This window comes from Oncorhynchus tshawytscha, linkage group LG11 (genome assembly GCF_018296145.1).
Source record: "Oncorhynchus tshawytscha isolate Ot180627B linkage group LG11, Otsh_v2.0, whole genome shotgun sequence".
In the NCBI taxonomy this organism is placed as follows: Eukaryota; Metazoa; Chordata; class Actinopteri; order Salmoniformes; family Salmonidae; genus Oncorhynchus; species Oncorhynchus tshawytscha.
The window spans coordinates 9,933,052-9,946,389 of NC_056439.1; the positions used below are offsets into that span (position 1 = coordinate 9,933,052).

General features: G+C 42.2%; 1 protein-coding gene across 2 annotated transcripts in view; it reads left to right on the forward strand.

The window, feature by feature from the left end:
* The first annotated feature begins 428 nt into the window (after positions 1-428).
* The window catches only part of LOC112234352 (F-box only protein 41), a 90,681-nt gene continuing 77,771 nt past the window's right edge, over positions 429-13,338 (forward strand). The window contains exon 1 of one of the 2 annotated variants that reach the window (XM_042329772.1): positions 429-871. The gene's annotated coding sequence lies outside the window, so the exon portion shown is untranslated. The remainder of the gene's footprint in view (positions 872-13,338) is intronic. The other variant, XM_042329771.1, reaches the window with a different exon arrangement.

Consider the following 13,338-nt stretch of genomic DNA (forward strand, 5'->3'; position numbering starts at 1 on the left):
ACACACATACACTAGGCACCCGGTCGAAAAGTTTGAGAATTTTGCAAAGGTGAGAACACCTTTTCCTGCAATCTAGAGCCATAATCATTATTCTATTTTTTGTTATCAGGACATCTGAGGGGGCACGTCGCCCTGTGTCCCCTATGAGCATGACACCTCTACACACACACACACACACACACACACACACACACACACACACACACACACACACACACACACACACACACACACACACACACACACACACACACACACACACACACCTCACCTCATCTCCATACAAGGACTCCTAGTCCTCTTGCATTAGCTGCTGATTTTTATAGTGGATTAGCCTGGGATGTTACCTACCCGTTTATACGGGCACTTTTTTTTTTTATTGACAAGAGAATCTCATTGATTGATGCATTTATTACTGATTGATTGGTTGGAAATAAAGTGTGGAACACATTATAGATGACATGACAGGTGGTCATTATCACTGGTACATGCAGTTGCAGTAACTAGCCCTACTTGGACATGATTTTAAAAAAATGATTCGTTTGTAGAAATGTTCTCTGTTACGCATGCAGTCATCTGAAGGCCTCGTTCTCCAGGGAACGATCCAGTGTTTTTCTGTCCTGTGCTCACAGGAATGAAAGCTCCTTGGGAATCACACAGGTAGAGGGATGCCTTTCATCTTCTAGATTTCGGCCGGCAGAAATCTTTATTGGAGCTCGAACAGCCTTATCTTCTCTCCTTCGCTCTCCCTGTGCGCCCTCCCGCTCTAGAGCAAGCCTACTGTATTTCTGCTGCAGAGTGGGGCGTGTGACGTCAACGAATGCTGGAGCGGCTCCTTGGCTCGAGCGAGAAATGGGGAGAAAATTCCGAGGTGAGAAAGCGCTTTTTACCCTACATAATGTTTTTTGGGGGGTGGATGACAGTGCTTAGTGTTTGCGTGTATGTATCAGTCGAACAATGCCGTTGACACCACGTACGAGGGAATGGCTGAAAATAACTCCAAATTAGAGCAAGCAGGCAGGACACCAGTGATGTGCCTGTGCACTGTCGAAAATGGTAGGCAGGAAAATCAGGGCATGCTGCTAGTGCTACGCTACTACCCGCGCCGGACACTCACCGCCTTCTGCACGTTGTCATCCGTATCGACACGACTGCATTGATATTTGTCAATGTTATGTTATTGAATAAAACGTGTAGTTTTTCTCCGCTTATTCAAATCGATGAATGATAGGTTACAGTCAAGCCGCATGTCCCTGCTGCGGTAGGCTACCTTATGCCACTTGTCTTTGGGTCTTCATACCCAATCGAAGACTGAAATCAATGTGTGTAGCCATTCATTGCACGTGTGTAATTGTCGCTTAATCAATCAGTTGTCAATCGAATCATTCGGAATCCATAATGTCACGACACCGGCCTAATTTGCTACTCATAGGCTACGTGACGGTTAGTGAAGATCTGGCCCCATGCCCGTCATAACATGATATCAACCATTCGGTGGAATAATTTTTCAGCTGATAACGTGTAATGTGGCCTATTTTTGTTGTTGCATATAATAGGAGCTTTTATTGGAAGCTTTTAACAGTCAAGAAACACTTTCTCATTCCAGTATATCCATGTGTTTTTATTCCCGAGAAATGACATTTATTTGGGCAGAATGTCCAAACATCAAAGCAATATGATTAGGGACTATCTGATAATACATCATATCATCATTCACTTTAAATATGTATTTATATTTGAAAGAGCCCACTACTCAGCTATGAGCCTCATAGTACCGCCAGCTGTCTCACTAAATATACTTGAGCTCAAGGGGAAGGTCTCAAAGGAAATCATGACTTGGCATAACTTCCCAGGATCTGCCCCAACAGCTCTTGAAGCCAAAGCAGCACTTTGCCTAAAGTGACAGACAGGCTACTCTAGTGTGGGGAATTGTGCTCTGTGTGACCCGTGGGAAATACTAATTTACAGTTTGTGTGTGACTGGCTGACTACTGTGGGAAATACTGCCTCGCTGTTGCTGTGCCCTTGCTGCCGTTGGGCATCCATCAGATGTGACTGAAGTCAAGCTTTAAAGATGTCCTCCAGTCATTTTTTTGTTGTTTAGCTTTTCCTGTTCAAAAGTGATATCCCAAGTATAAATACAGTAAAGTACACTCTAAAGCATAGCTGCGGGAAGTACAGGTGCTATAGCACCCCCTGTACCCTCACCACCCCTACTTCCCACTGCTATGCTTTAGTGAGTGTACTTTACAATATTTACTCGATTTTTATTCCTTTAATTTTTTAAATATTTTTTTTTACAAAAGTAGTGCCCTGGGGCTTTATTAGTCCTGTATTAGCAGGCCGATATTAGGGGAAACAAGTAAGATTGCACATATTATTTACTTTTAGGCCTAAATACAAGATGAAATTGCATATATGTGCACGCCAACAAACCATCAAAAACATGAGAGCACTCTTGCATGCACAGACACCCCCCACTGCATTTTTATCATTTGTCAGAAGAAACACTGCACACACACGTTTAGTCAATTGAAATACATTTGCATGTACATTGCTTGAGAAGAAAGATATTGTTTCCTCTCGTTTTAAAGGTAAAAGACAGTCAGCCCACCACAGAAATCTCTCTGCCTGTACTATAATAAGCTATCACCAGTGATTTCACTTCCCAGTCAATTACCACTGCAATTAAGTTAGTCAATAGGAGGATAATGTAGGTCACAATCACATAACGAGTCTCAGTGACGTATTTACACCAAACAAAAAAATATAAACGTAACATGCAACAATTTCAAAGATTTTACTGAGTTACAAGTTAAGGCTTTGTCCGCCGACTGGTCGATCTTCAAGGCATTCCTAGTTGATTGCCAAACATTTCTGTAGGCTCAGTGCCTCCAGATCTTCCACGACCCTGGCCGTAGCAAAGTTTGACACTAACCTAAGTAAGATTTAATAACTTTTTAAAACCATGGCAACAGAGAGACTGTCAGAATACAGCAAAGAGCTGCTGTTTTTATGATCGCTTTTCATTTCAGCACTGTCTACACTTTTTATTCAACACGATTGCCAAACATAAAATGCGTTTCTCCGTACTTTCACTCGCACTGCTGCAATGAATGAGTAGCCAAGTGTATCGATAGCCCAACAATTTTACATCAGCCGATGTCACAAAGTGCTATACAGAAACCCAGCCTAAAATCCCAAACAGCAAGCAATGTAGAAGCACGGTGGCTAGGAAAAACTCCTTAGAAAGGCTGGAACCCAGGAAGAAACCTAGAGAGGAACCAGGCTCTGAGGGGTGGCCAGTCTTCTGGCTGTGCTGGGTTGAGATTATAACAGTACAAGATGTTCAAATGTTCAGAGATGACCAGCAGGGTCAAATAATAATAATTGGCCTCATGCAGTTAACACATCTCTTTCGCATAGAGTTGATCAGGCTGTTGATTGTGTCCTGTGGAATGTTGTCCCGCTTCTCTTCAATGGATGTGCGAAGTTGCTGGATATTGGCGGGAACTGGAACACTCTGTCGTACACATTGATCCAGAGCATCCCAAACATGCTCAATGGATGACATGTCTGGTGAGTTTGCTGGCCATGGAAGAACTGGGACATTTTCAGCGTCCTGGAATTGTGTACAGATCCTTGTGACGTGGCTGTGCAATATCATGGTGAAACATGAAGTGATGGCGGCAGATGAATGGCACGACAATGGGCCTCAGGATCTCGTCAAGGTATCTCTGTGCATTCAAATTGCCATCAATAAAATGCAATTGTTTATCTGTAGCTTATGCTTGCCCATACCATAACCCCACCGCCACCATGGTGCACACTGTTCACAACATTGACATCAGCAAACCGCTCACCCACACGACGCCATGCACGCTCTCTGCCATCTGTTCGGTACAGTTGAAACCTAGATTCAGCTGAGAAGAGCACACTTCTCCAGCATGCCAGTGGTACATCGAAGATGATCATTTTCCCACTGAAGTTGGTTACGACGCCGTACTGCAGTCAGGTCAAGACCCTGGTGAGGACGACCACGTGTTTGCAGATGACCTTCCCTGAGATGGTTTCTAACAGTTTGTGGAGAAATTCTTTAGTTGTGCAAACCCACAGTTTCATCAGCTGTCATTGTGGCTGGTCTCAGACAATCCCACGGGTGAAGAAGCCAGATGTGGAGATCTTGGGCTGGCGTGGTTACACGTGGTCTGCGGTTGTGAGGCCGGTTGGACATAGAGACAAATTCTCTAAAACGATGTGGCTTATGGTAGAGAATTGTACATTCAATTGTCTGGCAACAATTCTGGTGGACATTCCTGCAGTCAGCATGCCAATTGCATGCTACCTCAACTTTAGACATCTCTGGCATTGTGTGATAACTACACATTTTAGTGGCATTTTATTGTCCCCAGCACAAGGTGCACCTTGTGTAATGATCATGCTGTTTAATCAACTTCTTGTCATGCCACACCTGTCAGGTGGATGGATTATCTTGGCAAAGGAGAAATGCTCACTAACAGGGATGTAAACAAATTTTTGCAAATTTTGAGAGAAATAAGCTTTTTGTATGTATGAAACATTTCTGGGATCTTTTATTTGAGCTCAGGAAACATGGGACCAACATGTTGCATTTTATATTTTTGTTCAGTATAAATATATTAAGCTCTGATAAGATTTTTACTTCCCAAACGACCCAGAGGCTTTTCATTTTAGTTTATTTTGCAGCCAATTTTTCCTCAAGCCTAAACCTATTTCTTCTTTTATATTGAAATTCATGGGACATTTTTGTTCACTTTTTACACAGTGACCCAGGTGGAAGACATTCCCAAAACGATTCAAGAAAATCTCCTTGACAATGGTGACCGATGAGCACTATCTCTGTAAACTACTGCACTCCTTTAACAACTAGTTACCTCAGATGAATGCGGCATATTCAGTGAAATGTCATTCTCATGCAGAATGTTTACTGTCTGTCACGCTGACAGTTGAGTGTCAAGTATTCCCAACTGTGTGTGTCTGTGACAGCGGATCTTCCCATAGTCATTTTTTCTTGTGTAGGTGTCAACTATTCTCTACAGTGACAGCGGAGCGTCCCAATTCCATAGTAATTTTCCACAAGTAGACATACAGTATCGCATCACCTCTGGCAAAACAACATTGATTGTACTCCTCCTGTCTCATAGCGCCACGACTCTATCTATGACTGCCTCTATGGAACGGTAACGAGAGCTTGTTTTTGTTTACATTAGAGACCTCAGTTGTTGACTGCCTCTGATCTCCCCATCAATCTTGAACGGAGATTCGATACAGCACCATGTTTACACTCAGTCGGTGGTTTATAAGGTACACCCATCAAGTACCAGATCGGAACCCCTTTGTGTCCAGAACGGCCTGAATTATTTGGGGCATGAGAACATTGCTCAATTGGTATCAGGATGGGGCCATGGACTTATGCCAAATCCTGACTCTGCCATCAGCATGACATGTTATATATTTCAATTTGTTTGAACTCTTTTTCCAATAATAGTGAATTGGATCAATCAAACCTTTGCCGTTGTGTGAATAAAGGCCATCCCCAGTCAGAAGGGGAATATCATCAAATTTGATTTGTCACGTACTGAATTACAACAGGTCTTACAGTGAAATGCTTACGCCATCTGCATCCCAAATTGCACCCTATTCCCTATGTGGTGCTCATGGTGCTCAGGTCAAAAGTAGTGCACCTTATAGGGAAATGGGTGCCATTTGGGACACGGTCATTCTCCCAGCCTTTCTTTGCCTGCTTTTCCTACACTAGCTTTGTCACTTCATTTCCTGCCAAGAGCTGCCCCTTCAACAATCTACCAATTCCCTCCTTAATCAAAGTGACTCTATTTTCCCACTAGTGAGCGGTCTAGTTTGAGTGATTGAGTCTGAGATCTGTAGTGGTGAATTACTGGGAGGTGGAGAGGAATCCCAATGGGGCAGCCGAAATTCTCCGGCAAGGATTTGGGAGTCTCTCCACGCATACAGTACTTGGTGACAGCTGTGCAGAGTCAATCACCTTGAAGATGCACTGTACATATTCAGACCTGTGATCAAATTGTTCATAATACTTTAAAGCAGTTCTTGACTGAGCTTGCCTGGTGCAATGGAACCAATGAAATAGTCCCTAAAGTGCAAACCACGCCCATCTGGCACTCCAGGGTCTGAATCAATTGAAATATTACATCCATCCTTGATGGATATTTGCACAGACTAATTGGTGTCCCTCTGTCTCCCCTAACATAGGTTACATGTATGGATTGTGGACACACATCAATGCACGTTGCTTTGCCACCCCAAAAATCAATGACCTCATATACTGTGTTTAGAAATCTCACAGCAGAATGGAAATGCAGTAAGGTTGTATTAATAACCTATTGTATTCAGCGCATGTGATAAATACAATTTGATTTAATTACTTTTGACCACTTCGCTATATAGAGAATATGGTGCCATTTTGGTCGCAACCTGAGAGACAGTCTGTGATTTCTTGCTCTGCTCCTGAGGCCATTTTCTCCACAGTTTCCCTCTATAGAAGATCTGCCCTCTATAAAATGAAAAGTCTAAGCCTCATTCTATTTGCAAACACACAAGTCTGTTGTGGACAAGTGTATATAGGGAGGCTATAGGGAAAAGGCTGTGAAATGGTTTTAGCGCCCATTCAATCCGGGCTTTGGCAAGGCACTGACAGCTTGACAATAAGGCAGGGCCCTTGGGTTAGATAACATAATAACGGCCTTGATGCCAGCAAGCACACACAACCCACTATCACAGATTTTTTTAAATGGACACAAAAAAAAGCCGGTGCCGATTATTGGAGGACCAAAAAACCCCCGGTGCCGATTATTGGAGGACCAAAACACCCCCGATGTCGATTATTGGAGGACCCAAAAACCCCGATGCCGATTATTAGAGGACCAAAAACCCCCGATGCCGATTATTAGAGGGCCAAAAAACCCTACTGCCGATTATTAGAGGGCCAAAAACCCCCGGTGCCGATTATTAGAGGACCAAAAAACCCAGATGCCGATTATTTGAGGGCCAAAAAAAGCCGATACAGATTAATCAGCCCAATTTTTATTAAAATGTTTATAAAAATGATTTTAATTTGATTTTTTACAACAATACTTAATTAACACTTTTATTTGATCTTAATATAATACATAAATAAAATCAATTTAGTCTCAAATAATGAAACATGTTCAACTTTGTTTAAATAATGCAAAAACACAGTGTTGGAGAAGAAAGTAAAAGTGCAATACGTGCCATGTAAAGAAGCTAACATTTATGTTCCTTGCTCAGAACATGAGAACATATGAAAGCTGGTGGTTCCTTTTTAACACGAGTCTTCAATATTCCCAGTTAAGAAGTGTTAGGTTGTAGGAATTATGACGCGTAAACTATTTCTCTCTATACCATTTGTATTTCATATACCTTTGACTATTGGATGTTCTTATAGGCACTTTAGTATTGCCAGCCTAATCTCGGGAGTTGATAGTCTTGAAGTCATAAACAGCGCTGTGCTGTGCTTCAAGCATTACTACGAGCTGCTGGCAAAACGCAGTAAAGTGCAGGGCAGAATTAATGATTCTGCTGCTGCCTACCACCACTCAGTCAGACTGCTATATCAAATCATAGACTTAATTCTAATATAATAAACACACAGAAATACGGGCCTTAGGTCATTAATATGGTAAAATCCGGAAACTATAATTTTGAAAACAAAACGTTTATTCTTTCAGTGAAATATGGAACCGTTCCGTATTTTATCTAACGGGTGGCATCCATAAGTCTAAATATTGCTGTTACATTGCACAACTTTCAATGTTATGTCATAATTATATAAAATTCTGGTAAATTAATTACGGTCTTTGTTAGGAAGAAATGGTCTTCACACAGTTTGCAACGAGCCAGGCGGCCCAAACTGCTGCATATACCCTGACTCTGCGTGCAAAGAACGCAAGAGAAGTGACACAATTTCCCTAGTTAACATTGCCTGCTAACATTAATTTCTTTTAACTAAATATGTAGGTTTAAAAATATATACTTGTGTATTGAATTTAAGAAAGGCATTGATGTTTATGGTTAGGTACATTTGTGCAACGATTGTGCTTTTTTCCCAAATGTGCCCGTTTGGCGAAGTTGGTGTAGGCTCTGATTCGATGATAAATTAACAGGCACCGCATTGATTATATGCAATGCAGGAAAAGCTAGTTAAACTAGTAATATTATCAACCATGTGTAGTTAGCTAGTGATTATGTGGAGATTTATTGTTTTTTATAAAATAAGGTTAATGCTAGCTAGCAACTTACCTTTGCTCCTTGCAGCCACAAGGTCCTTTTGATGCTGCACTCTCATAACAGGTGGTTAGCCTGCCACGCAGTCTCCTCGTGGATTGCAATGTAATCGGCCATAATCGGCGTCCATAAAGGTAGATTACCGAATGTTATGAAAAATGGAAATTGGCCCTAATTAATCAGCCATGCTGACTAATTGGTCGACCTCTAGTGCAAATAACACTGTCTACCAACCCAAACGTTGCGTCTTCGAATCACATCATGGACAATTTGAGCTAATTAGCAACTACATACTACTTAGCTAGCATGTTAGCTAACCTTAACCCCTAATCCTGACCTTAACCCCTAGCCTAGCTAATGTTAGCCACCTAACTTACCTAGCTAACATTAGCAACAACAAATTGGAATTCGTAAGAAAATTGTGTAATGTACACATCTGTTATGAAGAAAATTGTGTAATACCCATGAGAAAGTTGCTAGAATTTCGATTTTGTGTCTATTTCAGAATAACTTGTCACACACACACAGACAGATCCAGGGTCAGAAGGCTTATCTCGTGCCTACATTATCTCAAATAATAAAACTTACTTTGGTCGCTACTGTACATTTAGGATTTTTTTTTAAAATGTCGTTTTTCATTATGGAAGCATCTTGCAGTTACAGAAAACTTGCAGGTACGTTAGGTTTAACAATAGAATGGAGATTTAGAATCTGCCTATTTGTATAACGAACATTTTAGTTTTTTAAAGTTTTATTATGGAAGTAACTGGCAGGTACAGAAATGACTGTGGGTGAAAATTATGGCGTTGAAATTGATTTGGTATTCATGTTGGCAAGTTTGGGAAAATGTAAGGACTGCTAATCCTACTAGCCCGGATGACGTACTTCTAGTCAAGGGTCCAAATCTGCCATGCAATAATTAAAAAGAGAAGATTTTACCCATCGCTCAGGTTAACGCTGTTCATGTTCTACTATCCTGGTCTGAAAAGTGTTAAGGAAACTGAGGTTATCTTAATGTCCATCCCATGTCACTTCACCAAGCAAATAAACAGATGTACCTACATTTACGATATACGCGCAATTTACTCCATATGCAAGCATACTGTAAAATGGCAGCGTGAATCTGTCACATAAGCAGAAGTAGATCTATTAAATTGTAGCACATGCAGGTTATGGAGGGGGCTATTGGATGGGGGTTGGGTGGATCCAAGGCTGCGAGTGTTTTCTCAGTGACATACCCAGCCGAGGCACGGAGCATATGATGATGCTCTCACAGTTCTGTGTAATGGTGGATAATTGCCTCTGACGAGCCACGTGGATCAATAGAAGACAGTGGAGGCGGTGGGACAACCGACTCTGAGTGAGTTTCCTCATACACCCAGTGTCCTTATGCTGTGCAGTGCTATGCAGCCACAGCCATCCCATCTCCTCCCAGCTCTCAGCCCCAATTCTCCACCCTTTTCCTGCGCTTTCACACTTTCTCGCATGCATTTGACAATTGTGGAAACTCCCTCCAGCAAATACTTACACCTATCCTTTTAAATCCATGGTGAGAAGTGTGCAAGTGCACACTTCTGGAAAAGGGTGAAGAATTGGGACGTAGCCCCCGCTGTAGCTTCTCACTGGGTGGCATATCCAGAACAGTGACAGTCGCACCGTGTTACCACAATACGCTCACTGTGTTACTGCTGTTTATTGTCAGGCCTCCTTGTGGTGCCAATTGGGTAAACTATGTCTAATTGCAAATTAAAGTTGAATACTCCGCTCCTAAAACTACTTTAAGACACTCATGGCAATTCAGATTTTTTTTAATTTTAAAATTTCAGTTATTGTCGATTACGCGGCTGCTACTGTACTGTGAGGCTAGGACAATAATCGTAGTGTCTCCTCAGTCATCAACACCTGCATCCAGTGTATCTACTCTAAAGATTCCCACCTTTTCCTGTCTCTTTTCCTTCACACAGTATCTGTGCCCCAATCTTCTTAAAACGGTCTCCTTTATCTCCTGTCCTTCATAACCACTAATACATGAAAGGAGTGGACAGGTTTCCACTTCCCACCTTGGCTTTCACCTATCAACTGTCATGAAGGAAAGGTAGACCGTTGTGTGACACAGTCCAGTCCATTTGAATAGAGTGGGGATCCCCGAAGAGGACTTTGTTGACATTCTGTTCAATTGGCTGGCTATGTGATTGGCCCTCTGCGGTCACGTGGGTAGCCCTTGGCTGTGTGATTTGTCTGTCTTGGGAGAGCCAGTGGCTTACTCAGGGCTAACACTGACTTGCTCATGCAAAAGCCTAGCTGACATTGTGGGTTTCAGTAAGTCAGGTAAGGCAAAAGCTAGGGTAGCTAACTTCTGGTAACCTTTCCAGAAATCCTGGTTGGAGGATTCTGTATTTCCTGCTTATTCCCTCCTGATTTGTGGAATCAGTTTAATTGTGATTTCTTGAAAACCTGGTAATTTTGGGAAAGTTGCTGGAACTTTACAATCCTAGCAGAAGCCCTTATACAGTAAGGAGATTTGGGAATCTGTGTAGCCAACGGGAACACAGTAAAGCACAGGGGCATGTTAATTATTGTCCTTGTCATTAACGTTCGCCAATATGTTTGTAATTACATGCCTCTATAAAATGCATACATTTAATTCCTCTCACTTGTAAACGTTCTCGTTTACGTCTTCAGAATAAAACCCTTGAACGATCTGAACAATACCAAGTAAGATCAGGGTGAGGACGTGATGCATCTTTCCAACTGTACAGTGCTTACCGATCATGGGACGCAAATCAGCACTGAGTTCAGCGCTTCCGATTTCAGAAATACCTCCGATTTGGGTGATTTAGGTATCTATTGTGGGCCAGCAGAATGGATTGTTGTTTAAAAGCCACTGGATGTGGTTTTAAAAGCCACTTGGTGATGGGCACACGATGGGTCGTCTCCCTCGGAGTCCGTCTGGGTCTAATTCAAGGTCAGCTTCTCTGTATCCACCCAGCGAGACGATACTGATGGAACGGGAAAGCTCGTTTGTGTCGTTAGCTCAAAGAGGTCAATCAGTTTGTCCGTGAGGGTCTGTGGATCTGTTTGTCTGAATGGGGGGTGTTGTATATTGTAGGCTTCTATTTTTTGAGTGCTCTTGTTAACACTAGCACACTGTGTAGTAGTGAATAGGATTCTATTTTAGACTCAGCCCGACAACAGAAAGATTATTCAAAACACTACGTTATTGACCCTGTTTGGCCAGTCAATGCAGACTTGCAGTCAAGGCAGGAACGCTAAAGCAATCATGCATAATTAGTATAATCTCACTCAAAACAAAGCAAAAATGCAAAACATCCTTAACCCTCACTGGGAACGATACACCATCTCTTTCCTATAGACGCTGGCTAACTAAATCACACGCACTGCACAGCTTGATAATATTGACACCAGCAATCTCATCTTCTTCCCACCCTCTCGCCCTTAATATAAGTCAGAGGTGTTATTCACAGTGTCTGGTAACCACCTGGCCTGTCTACTGCTGCAGTCCCTTGTTACCATGTCACTTCTTTGTTTCCTCTACCATCTGTGTCTCTTCCCTCCCAACGCCCACAGCTCAACCCCTCGGCTCTCTGTGCCGCTTGCCCTTGCTTGTTTTATTACACTCCCTCTGCTGTCATCACCTTGTCTTGATCTCTCTCTCTCTCTGCGACCTTTCACTGACAAGTAATTTCAACTTCCTGTTAGCATGCCCCGGATCCTTTCATCACAGCAGAACAGGATTCTGGGAGTTAGCTGGTATCCCCGGAGACCAATAGCTGACTTCCATTTTTAGACCTGCTAGCTTCTGCAGACCCATAGGTGAAACATTGTTTCAACGTTCTTCTTCTCAGGCTTGCCCTCTTTTTGCCCTCAAACACCCTCAATTCATCGGGGCATGTTGTCTACAAGGCGTTGAAAGCGTTCCACAGGGATGCTGGCCCTTGTTGACTCCAATGCTTCCCGCAGTTGTGCCAAGTTGCCTGGATGTACTTTGGGTGGTGGACCATTTATTGTTACACGGGAAACTGTTCAGCGTGAAACCCAGCAGCATTGCAGTTCTTGACACACTCAAATTGGTGCACCTGGCACCTACTACCATACCCCGTTCAAAGGCACGCTGTAAACGATGTAACCAAGAAGCTTGATCTTGTAAGTTAGCAAACCAAATGCATAGCTGGAGCCCTGAGCTGAAGATAATTTATTTGCTAAACTTATAGTTACTGTATTTAGCTTGCAAACATTTAGTAGTTAATTTCAAGTAACCTGATCACCTCTCTTGAGCTGCACAACATTGGACCATCATGACATGAAAGCCTCCGTGTGCTCTTTGAGCCCGTCATGGTATGTTTGTTTACGGCTGCTTTGGGAAACGGCTTCATAATGAAAAAATAACGCAATAGGCAAATTAAGAGGCAAAAATATAGATTGATCTGTCAATTTTCAGATTTTGGGATATATTGCTGCTATAAACGTCCCTACTTTCATAAAATGTAAAAATAAATTGGCAATAATGTATATACATACTTGATTTGTATAATTTTTTCCCAACTCCGTCAACTACACCTATCATACATTTTGTTCTTGTTAGCATGTTTCATGTAGATATTCAACCACTATTTTTAAAACTCTCCATGTTGAATCATATATCATTCAAAAGCTTGTCTTCCAGAGCATATTGTTAGCTAGTCCATACATGGCTATATGCTTTGTAGACGTAGTGCTTCATGCTGAAATATGAGTAATTTCCTGACATCTGATTGGTTACTGGCATTTAACGGCCCTTTCCAGCAACCTGATTGGTTAAAATGCCTCACGTGCCACGCAGCACTTCCTTGTTTGAAAATATCTCCCATGAAGAATCTACGTAAAGAGAAATCTCCAGGAATATACCAACAGTATGTGAATAAAAATAGGCGTTCTCTGTTAGCCAGTGCGAGAAAAGCATTGAATGAAAGAAAAAATTAGGCTGATCAGCCGATCGAGGCAATGGCAGTACAGGTAG